Source organism: Salmo salar, chromosome ssa06 (assembly GCF_905237065.1).
Source record: "Salmo salar chromosome ssa06, Ssal_v3.1, whole genome shotgun sequence".
NCBI classification, from domain to species: Eukaryota; Metazoa; Chordata; class Actinopteri; order Salmoniformes; family Salmonidae; genus Salmo; species Salmo salar.
In genome coordinates this window covers 4,785,064-4,811,815 of record NC_059447.1, presented here as the reverse complement: position 1 = coordinate 4,811,815, position 26,752 = coordinate 4,785,064, and the positions used below count along the sequence as shown (strand labels likewise).

General features: G+C 48.1%; 1 protein-coding gene across 2 annotated transcripts in view; it reads left to right on the top strand.

Moving 5' to 3' along the window:
* Positions 1 to 26,752, top strand: part of LOC106595407 (casein kinase I) — a 97,053-nt gene that overhangs the window by 21,929 nt on the left and 48,372 nt on the right. The gene's annotated exons all lie outside the window — the stretch shown is intronic.

Here is a 26,752-nt window from a genome sequence, read left to right as displayed (position 1 = left end):
ACCACAGCAGGAACCCATTATATTACACACACACCACCACCACAGCAGGAACCCATTATATTACACCACCACCACAGCAGGAACCCATTATATTACACACCACCAACACCACCACCACAGCAGGAACCCATTATATTACACACACCACCACCACAGCAGGAACCCATTATATTACACACCACCACCACCACAGCAGGAACCCATTATATTACACCACCACCACCACCACCACAGCAGGAACCCATTATATTAACGCCACCACCACCACAGCAGGAACCCATTATATTACACCCACCACCACCACAGCAGGAACCCATTATATTACACACCACCGCCACCACCACCACAGCAGGAACCCATTATATTACACCACCACCACCACAGCAGGAACCAATTATATTACACCACCACCACCACCACAGCAGGAACCCATTATATTACACCACCACCACCACCACAGAGGAATACACCACCACAGCAGGAACCCATTATATTACACACCACCACCACTGCAGGAACCCATTATATTACACCACCACCACAGCAGGAACCCATTATATTACACCACCACCACAGCAGGAACCCATTATATTACACCACCACCACAGCAGGAACCCATTATATTACACCACCACCACAGCAGGAACCCATTATATTACACCACCACCACAGCAGGAACCCATCATATTACACCACCACCACCACCACCACAGCAGGAACCCATTATATTACACACCACCACCACCACAGCAGGAACCCATCATATTATACCACCACCACCACCACAGCAGGAACCCATTATATTACACACCACCACCACAGCAGGAACCCATTATATTACACACCACCACCACCACCACAGCAGGAACCCATTATATTACACCACCACCACCACAGCAGGAACCCATTATATTACACCACCACCACCACAGCAGGAACCCATTATATTACACACCACCACCACCACAGTAGGAACCCATTATATTACACCACCACCACAGCAGGAACCCATTATATTACACCACCACCACCACAGCAGAAACCCATTATGTTACACACCACCACCACCACAGCAGGAACCCATTATATTACACCACCACCACCACAGCAGGAACCCATTATATTACACCACCACCACCACCACAGCAGGAACCCATTATATTACACCACCACCACAGCAGGAACCCATTATATTACACCACCACCACAGCAGAAACCCATTATGTTACCCACCACCACAGCAGGAACCCATTATATTACACCACCACCACCACAGCAGGAACCCATTATATTACACCACCACCACCACCACAGCAGGAACCCATTATATTACACCACCACCACAGCAGGAACCCATTATATTACACCACCACCACAGCAGGAACCCATTATATTACACCACCACCACAGCAGGAACCCATTATATTACACCACCACCACAGCAGGAACCCATTATATTACACCACCACCACAGCAGGAACCCATTATATTACACCACCACCACAGCAGGAACCCATTATATTACACCACCACCACAGCAGGAACCCATTACATTACACCACCACCACAGCAGGAACCCATTATATTACACCACCACCACAGCAGGAACCCATTATATTACACCACCACCACAGCAGGAACCCATTATATTACACCACCACCACAGCAGGAACCCATTATATTACACCACCACCACAGCAGGAACCCATTATATTACACCACCACCACAGCAGGAACCCATTATATTACACCACCACCACAGCAGGAACCCATTATATTACACCACCACCACAGCAGGAACCCATTATATTACACCACCACCACAGCAGGAACCCATTATATTACACCACCACCACAGCAGGAACCCATTATATTACACCACCACCACAGCAGGAACCCATTATATTACACACCACCACCACAGCAGGAACCCATTATATTACACACCACCACCACAGCAGGAACCCATTATATTACACACCACCACCACAGCAGGAACCCATTATATTACACCACCACCACCACAGCAGGAACCCATTATATTACACCACCACCACCACAGCAGGAACCCATTATATTACACACCACCACCACCACAGCAGGAACCCATTATATTACACCACCACCACCACCACAGCAGGAACCCATTATATTACACCACCACCACAGCAGGAACCCATTATATTACACCACCACCACCACAGCAGGAACCCATTATATTACACACCACCACCACCACAGCAGGAACCCATTATATTACACCACCACCACCACAGCAGGAACCCATTATATTACACCACCACCACCACAGCAGGAACCCATTATATTACACCACCACCACAGCAGGAACCCATTATATTACACCACCACCACAGCAGGAACCCATTATATTACACCACCACAGCAGGAACCCATTATATTACACCACCACCACCACCACAGCAGGAACCCATTATATTACACACCACCACCACCACCACAGCAGGAACCCATTATATTACACCATCACCACAGCAGGAACCCATTATATTACACCATCACCACAGCAGGAACCCATTATATTACACCACCACCACAGCAGGAACCCATTATATTACACCACCACCACAGCAGGAACCCATTATATTACACACCACCACCACCACCACAGCAGGAACCCATTATATTACACACCACCACAGCAGGAACCCATTATATTACACACCACCACAGCAGGAACCCATTATATTACACACCACCACCACCACAGCAGGAACCCATTATATTACACACCACCACCACCACCACAGCAGGAACCCATTATATTACACACCACCACCACCACAGCAGGAACCCATTATATTACACCACCACCACCACCACCACCACAGCAGGAACCCATTATATTACACCACCACCACAGCAGGAACCCATTATATTACACCACCACCACAGCAGGAACCCATTATATTACACCACCACCACAGCAGGAACCCATTATATTACACCACCACCACCACCACAGCAGGAACCCATTATATTACACCACCACAGCAGGAACCCATTATATTACACCACCACAGGAACCCATTATATTACACCACCACCACCACCACAGCAGCAGGAACCCATTATATTACACACCACCACCACCACCACAGCAGCAGGAACCCATTATATTACACCACCACCACCACAGCAGGAACCCATTATATTACACCACCACCACCACAGCAGGAACCCATTATATTACACCACCACCACAGAAGGAACCCATTATATTACACCACCACCACCACAGCAGGAACCCATTATATTACACCACCACCACAGCAGGAACCCATTATATTACACCACCACCACAGCAGGAACCCATTATATTACACCACCACCACAGCAGGAACCCATCATATTACACCACCACCACCACCACCACAGCAGGAACCCATTATATTACACACCACCACCACCACAGCAGGAACCCATCATATTACACCACCACCACCACAGCAGGAACCCATTATATTACACACCACCACCACAGCAGGAACCCATTATATTACACACCACCACCACCACAGCAGGAACACATCATATTACACCACCACCACCACCACCACCACAGCAGGAACCCATTATATTACACACCACCACCACCACCACAGCAGGAACCCATTATATTACACCACCACCACCACAGCAGGAACCCATTATATTACACCACCACCACAGCAGGAACCCATTATATTACACCACCACCACCACAGCAGGAACCCATTATATTACACACCACCACCACCACAGCAGGAACCCATTATATTACACCACCACCACCACCACAGCAGGAACCCATTATATTACACCACCACCACCACCACAGCAGGAACCCATTATATTACACCACCACCACCACCACAGCAGGAACCCATTATATTACACCACCACCACCACCACAGCAGGAACCCATTATATTACACCACCACCACCACCACAGCAGGAACCCATTATATTACACCACCACCACCACCACAGCAGGAACCCATTATATTACACCACCACCACCACCACAGCAGGAACCCATTATATTACACCACCACCACCACCACCACAGCAGGAACCCATTATATTACACACCACCACCACAGCAGGAACCCATTATATTACACCATCACCACAGCAGGAACCCATTATATTACACCATCACCACAGCAGGAACCCATTATATTACACCACCACCACAGCAGGAACCCATTATATTACACACCACCACCACCACAGCAGGAACCCATTATATTACACCACCACCACAGCAGGAACCCATTATATTACACCACCACCACAGCAGGAACCCATTATATTACACCACCACCACAGCAGGAACCCATTATATTACACCACCACCACCACCACAGCAGGAACCCATTATATTACACCACCACAGCAGGAACCCATTATATTACACCACCACAGCAGGAACCCATTATATTACACCACCACAGCAGGAACCCATTATATTACACCACCACCACCACAGCAGGAACCCATTATATTACACCACCACCACCACCACAGCAGGAACCCATTATATTACACCACCACAGCAGGAACCCATTATATTACACCACCACAGCAGGAACCCATTATATTACACACCACCACCACTGCAGGAACCCATTATTTTACACCACCACCACTGCAGGAACCCATAATATTACACCACCACAGCAGGAACCCATTATATTACACCACCACAGCAGGAACCCATTATTTTACACACCACCACCACAGGAACCCATTATATTACACACCACCACCACAGGAACCCATTATATTACACACCACCACCACAGGAACCCATTATATTACACCACCACAGCAGGAACCCATTATATTACACACCACCACAGCAGGAACCCATTATATTACACACCACCACAGCAGGAACCCATTATATTACACACCACCACAGCAGGAACCCATTATATTACACCACCACAGGAACCCATTATATTACACCACCACAGGAACCCATTATATTACACCACCACAGGAACCCATTATATTACACACCACCACCACAGCAGGAACCCATTATATTACACCACCACCACCACCACAGCAGGAACCCATTATATTACACCACCACAGCAGGAACCCATTATATTACACCACCACAGCAGGAACCCATTATATTACACACCACCACCACAGCAGGAACCCATTATATTACACACCACCACCACCACAGCAGGAACACATCATATTACACCACCACCACCACAGCAGGAACCCATTATATTACACCACCACCACCACAGCAGGAACCCATTATATTACACCACCACCACCACAGCAGGAACCCATTATATTACACCACCACAGCAGGAACCCATTATATTACACCACCACCACCACAGCAGGAACCCATTATATTACACACCACCACCACCACAGCAGGAACCCATTATATTACACCACCACCACCACCACAGCAGGAACCCATTATATTACACCACCACCACCACCACAGCAGGAACCCATTATATTACACCACCACCACAGCAGGAACCCATTATATTACACCACCACCACAGCAGGAACCCATTATATTACACCACCACCACCACCACAGCAGGAACCCATTATATTACACCACCACCACCACCACAGCAGGAACCCATTATATTACACCACCACCACCACCACAGCAGGAACCCATTATATTACACCACCACCACCACCACAGCAGGAACCCATTATATTACACCACCACCACCACCACAGCAGGAACCCATTATATTACACACCACCACCACAGCAGGAACCCATTATATTACACCACCACCACAGCAGGAACCCATTATATTACACACCACCACCACCACCACAGCAGTAACCCATTATATTACACACCACCACAGCAGGAACCCATTATATTACACACCACCACAGCAGGAACCCATTATATTACACACCACCACAGCAGGAACCCATTATATTACACACCACCACCACCACCACAGCAGGAACCCATTATATTACACCACCACCACAGCAGGAACCCATTATATTACACCACCACCACCACAGCAGGAACCCATTATATTACACCACCACCACCACCACAGCAGGAACCCATTATATTACACCACCACAGCAGGAACCCATTATATTACACCACCACAGCAGGAACCCATTATATTACACCACCACCACCACAGCAGGAACCCATTATATTACACCACCACCACCACAGCAGGAACCCATTATATTACACCACCACAGCAGGAACCCATTATATTACACCACCACAGCAGGAACCCATTATATTACACACCACCACCACTGCAGGAACCCATTATTTTACACCACCACCACAGCAGGAACCCATTATATTACACCACCACAGCAGGAACCCATTATATTACACCACCACAGCAGGAACCCATTATATTACACACCACCACCACAGGAACCCATTATATTACACACCACCACCACAGGAACCCATTATATTACACCACCACCACAGGAACCCATTATATTACACCACCACAGCAGGAACCCATTATATTACACACCACCACAGCAGGAACCCATTATATTACACCACCACAGGAACCCATTATATTACACCACCACAGGAACCCATTATATTACACACCACCACCACCGGAACCCATTATATTACACACCACCACCACCACAGCAGCAGGAACCCATTATATTACACTACCACCACCACCACAGCAGGAACCCATTATATTACACCACCACAGCAGGAACCCATTATATTACACCACCACAGCAGGAACCCATTATATTACACACCACCACCACTGCAGGAACCCATTATATTACACCACCACCACAGCAGAAACCCATTATATTACACCACCACCACCACCACAGCAGGAACCCATTATATTACACCACCACCACCACCACCACCACAGCAGGAACCCATTATATTACACCACCACAGCAGGAACCCATTATATTACACCACCACAGCAGGAACCCATTATATTACACACCACCACCACAGGAACCCATTATATTACACCACCACAGCAGGAACCCATTATATTACACCACCACCACCTCAGGAACCCATTATATTACACCACCACAGGAACCCATTATATTACACCACCACAGGAACCCATTATATTACACCACCACAGGAACCCATTATATTACACACCACCACCACAGGAACCCATTATATTACACACCACCACCACCGGAACCCATTATATTACACACCACCACCACCACCACAGCAGCAGGAACCCAATATATTACACACCACCACCACCACCACAGCAGCAGGAACCCATTATATTACACCACCACCACCACAGCAGGAACCCATTATATTACACCACCACCACCACAGCAGGAACCCATTATATTACACCACCACCACCACAGCAGGAACCCATTATATTACACCACCACCACCACAGCAGGAACCCATTATATTACACCACCACCACCACAGCAGGAACCCATTATATTACACCACCACCACCACAGCAGGAACCCATTATATTACACCACCACCACCACAGCAGGAACCCATTATATTACACCACCACCACCACAGCAGGAACCCATTATATTACACCACCACCACCACAGCAGGAACCCATTATATTACACCCTCACCACCACCACAGCAGGAACCCATTATATTACACCACCACCATCACCACAGCAGGAACCCATTATATTACACCACCACCACAGCAGGAACCCATTATATTACACCATCACCACAGCAGGAACCCATTATATTACACCACGACCACAGCCGGAACCTATTATATTACACCACCACCACAGCAGGAACCCATTATATTACACCACCACCACCACAGCAGGAACCCATTATATTACACACCACCACCACCACCACAGCAGGAACCCATTATATTACACACCACCACAGCAGGAACCCATTATATTACACACCACCACAGCAGGAACCCATTATATTACACACCACCACCACCACCACAGCAGGAACCCATTATATTACACACCACCACAGAAGGAACCCATTATATTACACACCACCACCACCACAGCAGGAACCCATTATATTACACACCACCACCACCACCACAGCAGGAACCCATTATATTACACACCACCACAGAAGGAACCCATTATATTACACACCACCACCACCACAGCAGGAACCCATTATATTACACACCACCACCACCACAGCAGGAACCCATTATATTACACCACCACCACAGCAGGAACCCATTATATTACACCACCACCACCACCACAGCAGGAACCCATTATATTACACACCACCACCACCACAGCAGGAACCCATTATATTACACCACCACCACCACCATAGCAGGAACCCATTATATTACACCACCACCACCACAGCAGGAACCCATTATATTACACCACCACCACCACAGCAGGAACCCATTATATTACACCACCACCACCACAGCAGGAACCCATTATATTACACACCACCACCACAGCAGGAACCCATTATATTACACACCACCACCACAGCAGGAACCCATTATATTACACACCACCACCACAGCAGGAACCCATTATATTACACACCACCACCACCACCACAGCAGGAACCCATTATATTACACCACCACCACCACAGCAGGAACCCATTATATTACACCACCACCACCACAGCAGGAACCCATTATATTACACCACCACCACCACAGCAGGAACCCATTATATTACACACCACCACCACAGCAGGAACCCATTATATTACACACCACCACCACAGCAGGAACCCATTATATTACACCACCACCACCACAGCAGGAACCCATTATATTACACCACCACCACCACAGCATGAACCCATTATATTACACCACCACCACCACAGCAGGAACCCATTATATTACACACCACCACCACCACAGCAGGAACCCATTATATTACACCACCACCACCACAGCAGGAACCCATTATATTACACCACCACCACCACAGCAGGAACCCATTATATTACACACCACCACCACCACAGCAGGAACCCATTATATTACACACCACCACCACCACAGCAGGAACCCATTATATTACACCACCACCACCACATCCGGAACCCATTATATTACACCACCACCACCACAGCAGGAACCATTTATTTGTACTGTTAATTCGGTTGGTAACCAGTTTATAATAGCTATAAAGCACCTCGGGGGGTTGTGGTATATTGCCGTGTCGAGCCTGAGAACAGCCGTGGTATATTGGCCACATACCACACCTCCTCGGGCCTTATTGCTTCAATAGGTCAGGTTGTAACTAGTTCCTGGTTTGATTCCTTAAGGGATGTCTGAGCATGTCTACACACACACTCCTGCAGTATGGGTAGGAGTAGAGCATTCCCTGCTCAATGTGTCAAGACGTATCACATTCCTATTAAGATAACCCACACCCTGACTGGCTCCCCTAAAACGGTGTCTCACGTCCTCTTCATGCCTACAGAATCCCTAGCCAAGATAACCCACACCCTGACTGGCTCCCCTAAAACGGTTTCTCACGTCCTCTTCATGCCTACAGAATCCCTAGCCAAGATAACCCACACCCTGACTGGCTCCCCTAAAACGGTTTCTCACGTCCTCTTCATGCCTACAGAATCCCTAGCCAAGATAACCCACACCCTGACTGGCTCCCCTAAAACGGTGTCTCACATCCTCTTCATGCCTACAGAATCCCTAGCCAAGATAACCCACACCCTGACTGGCTCCCCTAAAACGGTTTCTCACGTCCTCTTCATGCCTATAGAATCCCTAGCCAAGATAACCCACACCCTGACTGGCTCCCCTAAAACGGTGTCTCACGTCCTCTTCATGCCTACAGAATCCCTAGCCAAGATAACCCACACCCTGACTGGCTCCCCTAAAACGGTTTCTCACGTCCTCTTCATGCCTACAGAATCCCTAGCCAAGATAACCCACACCCTGACTGGCTCCCCTAAAACGGTTTCTCACGTCCTCTTCATGCCTATAGAATCCCTAGCCAAGATAACCCACACCCTGACTGGCTCCCCTAAAACGGTGTCTCACGTCCTCTTCATGCCTACAGAATCCCTAGCCAAGATAACCCACACCCTGACTGGCTCCCCTAAAACGGTGTCTCACGTCCTCTTCATGCCTACAGAATCCCTAGCCAAGATAACCCACACCCTGACTGGCTCCCCTAAAACGGTTTCTCACGTCCTCTTCATGCCTACAGAATCCCTAGCCAAGATAACCCACACCCTGACTGGCTCCCCTAAAACGATGTCTCACATCCTCTTCATGCCTACAGAATCCCTAGCCAAGATAACCCACACCCTGACTGGCTCCCCTAAAACGGTGTCTCACATCCTCTTCATGCCTACAGAATCCCTAGCCAAGATAACCCACACCCTGACTGGCTCCCCTAAAACGGTGTCTCACATCCTCTTCATGCCTACAGAATCCCTAGCCAAGATAACCCACACCCTGACTGGCTCCCCTAAAACGGTGTCTCACATCCTCTTCATGCCTACAGAATCCCTAGCCAAGATAACCCACACCCTGACTGGCTCCCCTAAAACGGTTTCTCACATCCTCTTCATGCCTACAGAATCCCTAGCCAAGATAACCCACACCCTGACTGGCTCCCCTAAAACGGTTTCTCACGTCCTCTTCATGCCTACAGAATCCCTAGCCAAGATAACCCACACCCTGACTGGCTCCCCTAAAACGGTTTCTCACGTCCTCTTCATGCCTACAGAATCCCTAGCCAAGATAACCCACACCCTGACTGGCTCCCCTAAAACGGTTTCTCACGTCCTCTTCATGCCTACAGAATCCCTAGCCAAGATAACCCACACCCTGACTGGCTCCCCTAAAACGGTGTCTCACGTCCTCTTCATGCCTACAGAATCCCTAGCCAAGATAACCCACACCCTGACTGGCTCCCCTAAAACGGTTTCTCACGTCCTCTTCATGCCTACAGAATCCCTAGCCAAGATAACCCACACCCTGACTGGCTCCCCTAAAACGGTTTCTCACGTCCTCTTCATGCCTACAGAATCCCTAGCCAAGATAACCCACACCCTGACTGGCTCCCCTAAAACGATGTCTCACATCCTCTTCATGCCTACAGAATCCCTAGCCAAGATAACCCACACCCTGACTGGCTCCCCTAAAACGGTTTCTCACGTCCTCTTCATGCCTATAGAATCCCTAGCCAAGATAACCCACACCCTGACTGGCTCCCCTAAAACGGTTTCTCACATCCTCTTCATGCCTACAGAATCCCTAGCCAAGATAACCCACACCCTGACTGTTTTGTGTTTATAGCGAGAGAGTGTCTAACCTCTTAGCCTTTCTTCTTTATGAGTTGGAGCTAAAGGAGAGGTGTTCTTGTTCTGTTGTTGCATGTTTCTGTGTTTCACAAGCGTGGTTGGCCACAGGGCAGGCCTGTTTGTGTAGACAGAGTGAAATCTGTGTAGTTTATTTTCAGGCATTGTGTTTATAGAGAGAGAGAGAGAGAGAGAGAGAGACCAGGTCTTTTGTTGTTGATGAGTTGGAGCCTTGAAGCAGAACAACATGTTTGTGTGATTGGTGTTATATGCTGTTGCACCTTTCTGTGTTTCCCAACCTAAACTTGCTAGTTGGCCTGTTCATATATACACACTACATAGACTGAATGCTCTGGATCTGAAAAGAGCAGGCGTGTTTCTGAGGCGAGGGAGAGAGGCCTGTTGCTCTGCAGCCAGAGCGTGAACCTAGCTAGCCTCGCCTGATGTGAATAGAGGAGATCTGAACGTCTAGACTTCCACCGTCACAACCATTATGCTAATATGCTGTGAACTGAGAGAGAGTCCTTTCCTTTTTGATAGCGATGCTGAAGGCAGTGTTGTGTGTGTTTATAGTTTTGTGCATGTGCGTAGCTTCAGAGCGTGTGTGTGTGTGTGTGTGTGTGTGAGAGCATAGCCTGAGTGCAGCAGAATGTGACAAGCTATTCAGTGGTGTGTCTGTGTCCTGTCTGTCGTTTCTGTGTCGTGTCTGTGTCCTGTCCCTCCCCTGAACAATAGAGAAGCTCCATTTAGATGGAAATGGGATGGTGGTATGTCCAATGGAGCGTTGAGACACCATGATGGATACCCATAAACCCCTGCAGCCCTCCCACTGTGTGTGTGTTATGAAGGGGGTAGTGGTTAATGTAGGGTACATTTTAGTAGGTCTATGTTATGTAGTGGGAATAGTTTGTCATTGTTGAGTTGTACATGTTTCAGTCAGTCTATTCAGGCCCCTCTATGCAAACGATTCAAATGTATGTCTATCTGGAATGGGAATCTCTGGTTCCTTCAATACAAACGATTCTAAATAGGGCAGCCTGGAATGGGAATCACTGGTTCCTTCAATACAAACGATTCTAAATAGGGCAGCCTGGAATGGGAATCACTGGTTCCCCCAATACAAATTATTCCAATTTTTGTCTGCATGGAATGGAAATCACTGGTTCCTCCCGTTGGTGAGGTCTACAGAATTAACTGCATTTTGCTTCAATATTTTCTCGTAACTGAATGTGTCAAAAAGACTGAGGGATCACATTGACAGCTATACTATCAGGGTTACTAACTAACCCACATTGACCATTAACCCTTCATGTCTATACTAGCAGGGTTACTAACTAACCCACATTGACCATTAACCCGTCATGTCTATACTAGCAGGGTTACTAACTAACCCACATTGACCATTAACCCGTCATGTCTATACTAGCAGGGTTACTAACTAACCCACATTGACCATTAACCCGTCATGTCTATACTAGGAGGGTTACTAACTAACCCACATTGACCATTAACCCGTCATGTCGATACTAGCAGGGTTACTAACTAACCCACATTGACCATTAACCCTTCATGTCGATACTAGCAGGGTTACTAACTAACCCACATTGACCATTAACCCGTCATGTCGATACTAGCAGGGTTACTAACTAACCCACATTGACCATTAACCCGTCATGTCTATACTAGGAGGGTTACTAACTAACCCACATTGACCATTAACCCGTCATGTCGATACTAGCAGGGTTACTAACTAACCCACATTGACCATTAACCCTTCATGTCGATACTAGCAGGGTTACTAACTAACCCACATTGACCATTAACCCGTCATGTCGATACTAGCAGGGTTACTAACTAACCCACATTGACCATTAACCCGTCATGTCGATACTAGCAGGGTTACTAACTAACCCACATTGACCATTAACCCGTCATGTCTATACTAGCAGGGTTACTAACTAACCCACATTGACCATTAACCCTTCATGACGATACTAGCAGGGTTACTAACTAACCCACATTGACCATTAACCCGTCATGTCGATACTAGCAGGGTTACTAACTAACCCACATTGACCATTAACCCGTCATGTCGATACTAGCAGGGTTACTAACTAACCCACATTGACCATTAACCCGTCATGTCTATACTAGCAGGGTTACTAACTAACCCACATTGACCATTAACCCTTCATGACAATACTAGCAGGGTTACTAACTAACCCACATTGACCATTAACCCGTCATGTCGATACTAGCAGGGTTACTAACTAACCCACATTGACCATTAACCCGTCATGTCGATACTAGCAGGGTTACTAACTAACCCACATTGACCATTAACCCTTCATGTCTATACTAGCAGGGTTACTAACTAACCCACATTGACCATTAACCCTTCATGTCTATACTAGCAGGGTTACTAACTAACCCACATTGACCATTAACCCTTCATGTCTATACTAGCAGGGTTACTAACTAACCCACATTGACCATTAACCCGTCATGTCTATACTAGCAGGGTTACTAACTAACCCACATTGACCATTAACCCTTCATGACAATACTAGCAGGGTTACTAACTAACCCACATTGACCATTAACCCGTCATGTCGATACTAGCAGGGTTACTAACTAACCCACATTGACCATTAACCCGTCATGTCTATACTAGCAGGGTTACTAACTAACTCACATTGACCATTAACCCTTCATGTCTATACTAGCAGGGTTACTAACTAACCCACATTGACCATTAACCCTTCATGTCTATACTAGCAGGGTTACTAACTAACTCTCTCTGTGGGGGGGACACACTACACATCTCTCTGTGGGGGGGACACACTACACATCTCTCTGGGGGGGACACACACTACACATCTCTCTGTGGGGGACACACACTACACATCTCTCTGTGGGGGACACACACTACACATCTCTCTGTGGGGGACACACTACACATCTCTCTGTGGGGGGGACACACTACACATCTCTCTGTGGGGGGACACACTACACATCTCTCTGTGGGGGGGACACACTACACATCTCTCTGTGGGGGGGACACACTACACATCTCTCTGTGGGGGGACACACTACACATCTCTCTGTGGGGGGGACACACTACACATCTCTCTGTGGGGGGACACACTACACATCTCTCTGTGGGGGGACACACTACACATCTCTCTGTGGGGGGACACTACACATCTCTCTGTGGGGGGACACACTACACATCTCTCTGTGGGGGGACACACTACACATCTCTCTGTGGGGGGACACACTACACATCTCTCTGTGGGGGGACACACTACACATCTCTCTGTGGGGGGGACACACTACACATCTCTCTGTGGGGGGGACACACTACACATCTCTCTGTGGGGGGGACACACTACACATCTCTCTGTGGGGGGGACACACTACACATCTCTCTGTGGGGGGGACACACTACACATCTCTCTGTGGGGGGACACACTACACATCTCTCTGTGGGGGGACACACTACACATCTCTCTGTGGGGGGACACACTACACATCTCTCTGTGGGGGGGACACACTACACATCTCTCTGTGGGGGGGGACACACTACACATCTCTCTGTGGGGGGGACACACACAGCTGTAAATGCATTAGCGAGGTGAAGGGAGGGAAGTGAAAGTTTTGGTTAGTTACATAACATATATAGAGTTTGTTACACCTCTAACAGAGGAACTAGTCCCATTACACAGGCCGTACCAGGAGGATGCTGACCTGTCCATAACATTACACAGGCCGTACCAGGAGGATCCTGTCCATAACATTACACAGGCCGTACCAGGAGGATGCTGACCTGTCCATAACATTACACAGGCCGTACCGGGAGGATCCTGTCCTGTCCATAACATTACACAGGCCGTACCAGGAGGATCCTGTCCATAACATTACACAGGCCGTACCAGGAGGATCCTGTCCTGTCCATAACATTACACAGGCCGTACCAGGAGGATCCTGACCTGTCCATAACATTACACAGGCCGTACCGGGAGGATCCTGTCCTGTCCATAACATTACACAGGCCGTACCAGGAGGATCCTGTCCATAACATTACACAGGCCGTACCAGGAGGATGCTGACCTGTCCATAACATTACACAGGCCGTACCAGGAGGATCCTGTCCTGTCCATAACATTACACAGGCCGTACCAGGAGGATCCTGTCCATAACATTACACAGGCCGTACCAGGAGGATCCTGTCCATAACATTACACAGGCCGTACCAGGAGGATCCTGTCCATAACATTACACAGGCCGTACCAGGAGGATCCTGTCCATAACATTACACAGGCCGTACCAGGAGGATCCTGTCCATAACATTACACAGGCCGTACCAGGAGGATCCTGTCCTGTCCATAACATTACACAGGCCGTACCGGGAGGATCCTGTCCATAACATTACACAGGCCGTACCAGGAGGATCCTGTCCTGTCCATAACATTACACAGGCCGTACCAGGAGGATCCTGTCCATAACATTACACAGGCCGTACCAGGAGGATCCTGTCCATAACATTACACAGGCCGTACCGGGAGGATCCTGACCTGTCCATAACATTACACAGGCCGTACCAGGAGGATCCTGTCCATAACATTACACAGGCCGTACCAGGAGGATCCTGTCCATAACATTACACAGGCCGTACCAGGAGGATCCTGTCCATAACATTACACAGGCCGTACCAGGAGGATCCTGTCCATAACATTACACAGGCCGTACCAGGAGGATCCTGTCCATAACATTACACAGGCCGTACCAGGAGGATCCTGTCCATAACATTACACAGGCCGTACCAGGAGGATCCTGTCCATAACATTACACAGGCCGTACCAGGAGGATGCTGACATGTCCATAACATTACACAGGCCGTACCAGGAGGATCCTGTCCATAACATTACACAGGCCGTACCAGGAGGATCCTGACCTGTCCATAACATTACACAGGCCGTACCGGGAGGATCCTGACCATAACATTACACAGGCCGTACCAGGAGGATCCTGACCTGTCCATAACATTACACAGGCCGTACCGGGAGGATCCTGACCATAACATTACACAGGCCGTACCAGGAGGATCCTGTCCATAACATTACACAGGCCGTACCAGGAGGATCCTGTCCTGTCCATAACATTACACAGGCCGTACCAGGAGGATCCTGTCCATAACATTACACAGGCCGTACCAGGAGGATGCTGACCTGTCCATAACATTACACAGGCCGTACCGGGAGGATCCTGACCATAACATTACACAGGCCGTACCAGGAGGATCCTGACCTGTCCATAACATTACACAGGCCGTACCGGGAGGATCCTGACCATAACATTACACAGGCCGTACCAGGAGGATCCTGACCTGTCCATAACATTACACAGGCCGTACCGGGAGGATCCTGACCTGTCCATAGCATTACACAGGCCGTACCAGGAGGATCCTGACCTGTCCATAACATTACACAGGCCGTACCGGGAGGATCCTGACCATAACATTACACAGGCCGTACCAGGAGGATCCTGTCCATAACATTACACAGGCCGTACCAGGAGGATCCTGTCCATAACATTACACAGGCCGTACCAGGAGGATGCTGACCTGTCCATAACATTACACAGGCCGTACCAGGAGGATGCTGACCATAACATTACACAGGCCGTACCAGGAGGATCCTGTCCATAACATTACACAGGCCGTACCAGGAGGATCCTGTCCATAACATTACACAGGCCGTACCAGGAGGATGCTGACCTGTCCATAACATTACACAGGCCGTACCAGGAGGATCCTGTCCATAACATTACACAGGCCGTACCAGGAGGATGCTGACCTGTCCATAACATTACACAGGCCGTACCGGGAGGATCCTGTCCATAACATTACACAGGCCGTACCGGGAGGATCCTGTCCATAACATTACACAGGCCGTACCAGGAGGATCCTGTCCATAACATTACACAGGCCGTACCAGGAGGATGCTGACCTGTCCATAACATTACACAGGCCGTACCAGGAGGATGCTGACCTGTCCATAACATTACACAGGCCGTACCGGGAGGATCCTGACCATAACATTACACAGGCCGTACCAGGAGGATCCTGACCTGTCCATAACATTACACAGGCCGTACCGGGAGGATCCTGACCATAACATTACACAGGCCGTACCAGGAGGATCCTGTCCATAACATTACACAGGCCGTACCAGGAGGATCCTGTCCTGTCCATAACATTACACAGGCCGTACCAGGAGGATCCTGTCCATAACATTACACAGGCCGTACCAGGAGGATGCTGACCTGTCCATAACATTACACAGGCCGTACCGGGAGGATCCTGACCATAACATTACACAGGCCGTACCAGGAGGATCCTGACCTGTCCATAACATTACACAGGCCGTACCGGGAGGATCCTGACCATAACATTACACAGGCCGTACCAGGAGGATCCTGACCTGTCCATAACATTACACAGGCCGTACCGGGAGGATCCTGACCATAACGTTACACAGGCCGTACCAGGAGGATCCTGTCCATAACATTACACAGGCCGTACCAGGAGGATCCTGTCCATAACATTACACAGGCCGTACCAGGAGGATGCTGACCTGTCCATAACATTACACAGGCCGTACCAGGAGGATGCTGACCTGTCCATAACATTACACAGGCCGTACCAGGAGGATCCTGTCCATAACATTACACAGGCCGTACCAGGAGGATGCTGACCTGTCCATAACATTACACAGGCCGTACCAGGAGGATGCTGACCATAACATTACACAGGCCGTACCAGGAGGATCCTGTCCATAACATTACACAGGCCGTACCAGGAGGATCCTGTCCATAACATTACACAGGCCGTACCAGGAGGATGCTGACCATAACATTACACAGGCCGTACCAGGAGGATCCTGACCATAACATTACACAGGCCGTACCAGGAGGATCCTGTCCATAACATTACACAGGCCGTACCAGGAGGATGCTGACCTGTCCATAACATTACACAGGCCGTACCAGGAGGATCCTGTCCATAACATTACACAGGCCGTACCAGGAGGATCCTGTCCATAACATTACACAGGCCGTACCAGGAGGATGCTGACCTGTCCATAACATTACACAGGCCGTACCGGGAGGATCCTGTCCATAACATTACACAGGCCGTACCGGGAGGATCCTGTCCATAACATTACACAGGCCGTACCAGGAGGATCCTGTCCATAACATTACACAGGCCGTACCAGGAGGATGCTGACCTGTCCATAACATTACACAGGCCGTACCAGGAGGATGCTGACCTGTCCATAACATTACACAGGCCGTACCGGGAGGATCCTGACCATAACATTACACAGGCCGTACCAGGAGGATCCTGACCTGTCCCTGTTTGCAACGCCAGGGTTGTGGGTTCGATTCCCACGGGGGACCAGTACGGAGCAAAAAATGTATGAAATGTATGCATTCACTACTGTAAGTCGATCTGGATAAGAGCGTCTGCTAAATGACTAAAATGTAAATGTAAAATAACACAACTTGTTTTGGAGCTGGGCCTCTCTCTGCACTTGTGTTCAGAAAATTACAAAGGATTGATTTCCCTATAATGCTGATGCACTTTTACATCAATATTTGAGTCAATTAGAAGACACACTTTTCCAGTTCATTCAACTTCTGTTTAGTATGAAGAAACAGCCCCCTGTAATATGATGGGAGAAGTGAAGCCCTCTGTTTATAATTGAATCAGGAAAATCATCTGAATTATTGACACAAGTGAGTCTTGGCCAACCACAGTATTCATGCATGTCCTCCAGCGGGATTGGACCAGGGTTGAGGAAGGGGACCTCGAGTGGGATTGGACCGGGGGGAGGGACCTCGAGTGGGATTGGACCAGGGTTGAGGAAGGGGACCTCGAGTGGGATTGGACCAGGGTTGAGGAAGGGGACCTCGAGTGGGATTGGACCAGGGTTGAGGAAGGGGACCTCGAGTGGGATTGGACCAGGGTTGAGGAAGGGGACCTCGAGTGGGATTGGACCGGGGGGAGGGGACCTCGAGTGGGATTGGACCGGGGGTGGGACCTCGAGTGGGATGGGACCGGGGGATGGGACCTCGAGTGGGATGGGACCTCGAGTGGGATGGGACCTCGAGTGGGATGGGACCTCGAGTGGGATGGGACCTCGAGTGGGATGGGACCAGGGTTGAGGAAGGGACCTCGAGTGGGATTGGACCAGGGTTGAGGAAGGGACCTCGAGTGGGATTGGACCAGGGGTGGGACCTCGAGTGGGATGGGACCTCGAGTGGGATGGGACCTCGAGTGGGATTGGACCAGGGGTGGGACCTCGAGTGGGATTGGACCAGGGGTGGGACCTCGAGTGGGATGGGACCTCGAGTGGGATGGGACCTCGAGTGGGATGGGACCTCGAGTGGGATGGGACCTCGAGTGGGATGGGACCAGGGTTGAGGAAGGGACCTCGAGTGGGATTGGACCAGGGTTGAGGAAGGGACCTCGAGTGGGATTGGACCAGGGGTGGGACCTCGAGTGGGATGGGACCTCGAGTGGGATTGGACCAGGGGTGGGACCTCGAGTGGGATGGGACCTCGAGTGGGATGGGACCTCGAGTGGGATTGGACCAGGGGTGGGACCTCGAGTGGGATTGGACCTCGAGTGGGATGGGACCTCGAGTGGGATGGGACCTCGAGTGGGATTGGATCAGGGGGAGGTGGAAGGGACCTCGAGTGGGATTGGACCAGGGTTGAGGAAGGGACCTCGAGTGGGATTGGACCAGGGGGAGGTGGAAGGGACCTCCCAGTGGGATTGGACCAGGGGGAGGTGGAAGGGACCTCCAGGGGGATTTAAATACCCCCTCCCTCCCCCATCCTTATATGGATCTTGGGGTGGGGGTTACACCAGGGTCATGTTCATTAGGACACACCACTGTATACCTGCTTAGATAGTAACTCTCCATTTCTGACCTTTATCTTTAGTTTGGTGCTTATTGAACCAGACCCACGGATGTTGTTGATGAATGGGTCGAGAACAGAGATTTTTGTTGGATGCTTGAGAGATGGTGTTGTCACCCATCTGTCCATGAACAGTAGGAAGGATGACAGATGGGGTTGTCACCCATCTGTCCATGAACAGTAGGAAGGATGAGAGATGGTGTTGTCACCCATCTGTCCATGAACAGTAGGAAGGATGACAGATGGGGTTGTCACCCATCTGTCCATGAACAGTAGGAAGGATGACAGATGGGGTTGTCACCCATCTGTCCATGAACAGTAGGAAGGATGAGTGCTGAGAAGCAGTGTTATTGTATTGCACCGTTGGTTATTTAGGGAATGCTGTCGTAACAAGTTGGTGACGATGAATACTGAGGGATCCCACTCTCCTACAGCCATGCCAGAAGATGGGGGGAGGGGGAGGCACAGAGTTATAGAGAGACTAGGGAAAGGGGGAGAAAGAAAGACAGCGAAAGGGAGGGATGGAGAGACTGTAAAAGAGAGTAGGTGGTAGAGTTGGTGCTCATGACTCAGACAGCCAATCACAGACAGGATGTGTTTTCAGCAGGAACTGAGATGGTTTAATCACAGACAGGATGTGTTTTCAGCAGGAACTGATGGTTTAATCACGGACAGGATGTGTTTTCAGCAGGAACTGAGATGGTTTAATCACAGACAGGATGTGTTTTCAGCAGGAACTGATGGTTTAATCACAGACAGGATGTGTTTTCAGCAGGAACTGATGGTTTAATCACAGACAGGATGTGTTTTCAGCAGGAACTGATGGTTTAATCACGGACAGGATGTGTTTTCAGCAGGAACTGAGATGGTTTAATCACAGACAGGATGTGTTTTCAGCAGGAACTGATGGTTTAATCACAGACAGGATGTGTTTTCAGCAGGAACTGATGGTTTAATCACGGACAGGATGTGTTTTCAGCAGGAACTGAGATGGTTTAATCACAGACAGGATGTGTTTTCAGCAGGAACTGATGGTTTAATCACAGACAGGATGTGTTTTCAGCAGGAACTGAGATGGTTTAATCACAGACAGGATGTGTTTTCAGCAGGAACTGATGGTTTAATCACAGACAGGATGTGTTTTCAGCAGGAACTGATGGTTTAATCACAGACAGGATGTGTTTTCAGCAGGAACTGATGGTTTAATCACAGACAGGATGTGTTTTCAGCAGGAACTGATGGTTTAATCACAGACAGGATGTGTTTTCAGCAGGAACTGATGGTTTAATCACAGACAGGATGTGTTTTCAGCAGGAACTGAGATGGTTTAATCACAGACAGGATGTGTTTTCAGCAGGAACTGAGATGGTTTAATCACAGACAGGATGTGTTTTCAGCAGGAACTGATGGTTTAATCACAGACAGGATGTGTTTTCAGCAGGAACTGATGGTTTAATCACAGACAGGATGTGTTTTCAGCAGGAACTGATGGTTTAATCACAGACAGGATGTGTTTTCAGCAGGAACTGATGGTTTAATCACAGACAGGATGTGTTTTCAGCAGGAACTGATGGTTTAATCACGGACAGGATGTGTTTTCAGCAGGAACTGAGATGGTTTAATCACAGAAAGGATGTGTCTCTGTAGGGCCGTGTTTGATTGACACTGGGATGGCTTGGGCTGCTCATACATTTACTGATGAGTAAAGCTGATTGAGGCATTTGTTTTCTAATGAAGTGGATTATAATGTGATGATGCTGTCGGGCTGGGCGATATATCAAATTAATTCAAATGACTGTTTTTGCGTGATATTCCCACTACCTGTTGCAGAATCAAACATTTGTGTATTTTTCATTTTTATGAGTGTTTATGTCCGCTTGTTCTCATGTCTTCTTGGTCTCGTTCGCTCCTTCTCTGCTGTGCCCCTTCCCATTTACACCAGAGATCTGGATAATGTGACGAGATGCTCATGTCTCCACCCTAACAATGGGAGTCGTTGTCCCAAAGGCTGAAAGGCAGGCGACAAGCTTAGGTCCAAAATAAGCTCATAGAAACGCATTGGGCTTATTTTTGGACAGATTTTGGCGAGAGTGAAACCTCTTGCTTCTCCTCTTCCTCTATAGTTTACATACACACCCCAAGCCCCTGCTACCAAGCCCCTCCCCCTGTCACTCACAACAACAAGTAATGTTGCGCAGGTCCTAATCCGGCGCAGGTCCTAATCCAGGCACTTGTCATCTCCCGTCTGGATTATTGCAACTCGCTGTTGGCTGGGCTCCCTGCCTGTGCCATTAAACCCCTACAACTCATCCAGAACGCCGCAGCCCGTCTGGTGTTCAACCTTCCCAAGTTCTCTCACGTCACCCCGCTCCTCCGCTCTCTCCACTGGCTTCCAGTCGAAGCTCGCATCCGCTACAAGACCATGGTGCTTGCCTACGGAGCTGTGAGGGGAACGGCACCTCCGTACCTTCAGGCTCTGATCAGGCCCTACACCCAAACAAGGGCACTCCGTTCATCCACCTCTGGCCTGCTCGCCTCCCTACCTCTGAGGAAGCACAGTTCCCGCTCAGCCCAGTCAAAACTGTTCGCTGCTCTGGCACCCCAATGGTGGAACAAGCTCCCTCACGACGCCAGGACAGCGGAGTCAATCACCTCCTTCCGGAGACACCTGAAACCCCACCTCTTCAAGGAATACCTGGGATAGGATAAAGTAATCCTTCTAACCCCCCCTTAAAAGATTTAGATGCACTATTGTAAAGTGGTTGTTCCACTGGATATTATAAGGTGAATGCACCAATTTGTAAGTCGCTCTGGATAAGAGCGTCTGCTAAATGACTAAAATGTCTAAAATGTAAAATGTAATGAGAGATCACTCCTTCCTCTCTGAAGGAGACACCACATTGCGGTGGACACCACATTGAGACATTATTTTACTGTAATAGAGAAGTTAACCTTTCAAACCATACCCTGTTTATGTCTCAACTCCTCAGATTGAGAGCAGAGCAGACGCTACTGCAACAGGAGTATCAATGAACATTGATTCTGGAAAATGAATGCCCAATTTGTCTCGCGTGCATTACAGTATCACACATGGCCAGCAGCATTTTAGTCAAATAAAGACAGTTATACTAGCTGTTTAGTCTGTGTTTTTATAAAAACAATTATACAAGGAATTTTCAACTTGTTCTCATTCTGATAAATCAGGTAGGCCACTTGATTCCAACATGTGAATAAAGTGGACAGGCTAACATGCTGTTCAAACAGCTGGAGATGGACAGAAGGGTGTGTTCATCACAATCTCTTCTACCTTGTTAGCTAGCAGATAGATCCAAGTTGGCTAAACTTAAAATAGAAGTATTTAGCTGTCTACTTACTAGCACGTGGGCTTGTGCTTGACAGATTGTTTGAGACCTGTGTTAATGTTCTATAATGCCTGCTACGTTATTAGTGACTGTGCATTATGCTTGGTTCTGGTTACATTTGGACATTTTTATAGACAGACCTGAAAGCCAGATCTGTGATTATTGCAACAACAACAAAATGCAGTTAGAACTATTTAACCTAGCGGTTATGAGCTTTGGTCCTTTAACGGAATGGTCACTGGTTCGAATCCCAGAGCCGGCTAGGTATAAAAACAATATGTTGATATGCCCTTGAGCGCCCTTAACCCTAATTACTCCTGTAAGTTGCTCTGAATAAGAACATCTACTAAAATACTAACGTGTTAATATCTTATGGTTGTGGAAGACATATATTCAGCCAGGGTATCATTTCACAATCCCTGAATTCATTAGATTATTGCTGACCGTTTTAAATGCCGTGTATTTGACCTTTAATTGTACAACAGCTTAAAGAGATATACAGCACCAGTCAAAAGTTTGGACACTTATTCAAGGGTTTCTTTATTTTTACTATTTTCTACATTGTAGAATAAGAGTGAAGACATCAAAACTATGAAATAACATATGGAATCATGTAGTAACCAAAAAGGTGTTAAACAAATCAAAATATATTTGAGATTCTTCAAAGTAGCCACCCTTTGCCTTGATGACAGCTTTGCACACTCTTAGCATTCTCTCATAAACCCTTATGTGTTGGTGTGTCCAAACTTTTGACTAATACTGTGTGTGTGTGTGTATATATGTATATATATGTATATATATATATATATATATATGTATATGTGTATGTATGTATATGTATATATGTGTGTGTATGTATGTATATATATGTGTATATATGTGTGTGTATGTATGTGTATATATATATATATATGTGTATATATGTGTGTATATATCTATCTATATATATATCTATATCTATATATATCTATCTATATATATCTATATATATCTATATATCATAGGGCTGGACGATAAGGCCTAAAACTCATCTTGATTTTCTCAAACTTATGGGCGATTCACTATATATATATATATATATATGTATATAGATAGATGAGTTTTAGGCCTTATCGCCCAGCCCTATGATCCTGTGGTGTGGATGTATGAGTGAGCCCTATGATCCTGTGGTGTGGATGTATGAGTGAGCCCTATGATCCTGTGGTGTGGATGTATGAGTGAGCCCTATGATCCTGTGGTGTGGATGTATGAGTGAGCCCTATGATCCTGTGGTGTGGATGTATGAGTGAGCCCTATGATCCTGTGGTGTGGATGTATGAATGAGCCCTATGATCCTGTGGTGTGGATGTATGAGTGAGCCCTATGATCCTGTGGTGTGGATGTATGAGTGAGCCCTATGATCCTGTGGTGTGGATGTATGAGTGAGCCCTATGATCCTGTGGTGTGGATATATGAGTGAGCCCTATGATCCTGTGGTGTGGATGTATGAGTGAGCCCTATGATCCTGTGGTGTGGATGTATGAATGAGCCCTATGATCCTGTGGTGTGGATGTATGAATGAGCCCTATGATCCTGTGGTGTGGATGTATGAGTGAGCCCTATGATCCTGTGGTGTGGATGTATGAGTGAGCCTATGATCAAAATCAAATCAAATGTATTTATATAGCCCTTCGTACATCAGCTGATATTCTCAAAGTGCTGTACAGAAACCCAGCCTAAAACCCCAAACAGCAAGCAAAGCATGTGAAAGAAGCACGGTGGCTAGGAAAAACTCCCTAGGAAAAACTCCCTAGAAAGGCCAAAAACCTAGGAAGAAACCTAGAGAGGAACCAGGCTATGAGGGGTGGCCAGTCCTCTTCTGGCTGTGCAGGGTGGATATTATAACAGAACATGGTCAAGATGTTAAAATGTTCATAAATGACCAGCATGGTCAAATAATAATAATCATAGTAGTTGTCGAGGGTGCAACAAGCACGTCCGGTGAACAGGTCAGGGTTCCATAGCCGCAGGCAGAACAGTTGAAACTGGAGCAGCAGCACGGCCAGGTGGACTGGGGACAGCAAGGAGTCATCATACCAGGTAGTCCTGAGGCATGGTCCTAGGGCTCAGGTCCTCCGAGAGAAAGACAGAAAGAGAGAATTAGAGAGAGCATATTTAAATACACACAGGACACCGGATAAGACAAGAGAAATACTCCAGATGTAACAGACTGACCCTAGCCCCCCGACACAAACTACTGCAGCATAAATACTGGAGGCTGAGACAGGAGGGATCAGAAGACACTGTGGCCCCATCCGATGATACCTCCGGACAGGGCCAAACAGGCAGGATATAACCCCACCCACTTTGCCAAAGCACAGCCCCCATACCACTAGAGGGATAACTTCAACCACCAACTTACCATCCTGAGACAAGGCCGAGTATAGCCCACAAAGATCTCCGCCATGGCACAACCCAAGGGGGGGCGCCAACCCAGACAGGAAGACCACGTCAGTGACTCAACCCACTCAAGTGACGCACCCCTCCCATGGACGGCATGTATGAGTGAGCCCTATGATCCTGTGGTGTGGATGTATGAGTGAGCCCTATGGTCCTGTGGTGTGGATGTATGAGTGAGCCCTATGATCCTGTGGTGTGGATGTATGAATGAGCCTATGATCCTGTGGTGTGGATGTATGAATGAGCCCTATGATCCTGTGGTGTGGATGTATGAGTGAGCCTATGATCCTGTGGTGTGGATGTATGAGTGAGCCCTATGATCCTGTGGTGTGGATGTATGAGTGAGCCTATGATCCTGTGGTGTGGATGTATGAGTGAGCCCTATGAGCCCTATGATCCTGTGGTGTGGATGTATGAATGAGCCCTATGATCCTGTGGTGTGGATGTATGAGTGAGCCTATGAGCCCTATGATCCTGTGGTGTGGATGTATGAGTGAGCCTATGATCCTGTGGTGTGGATGTATGAGTGAGCCCTATGATCCTGTGGTGTGGATGTATGAGTGAGCCCTATGATCCTGTGGTGTGGATGTATGAGTGAGCCTATGATCCTGTGGTG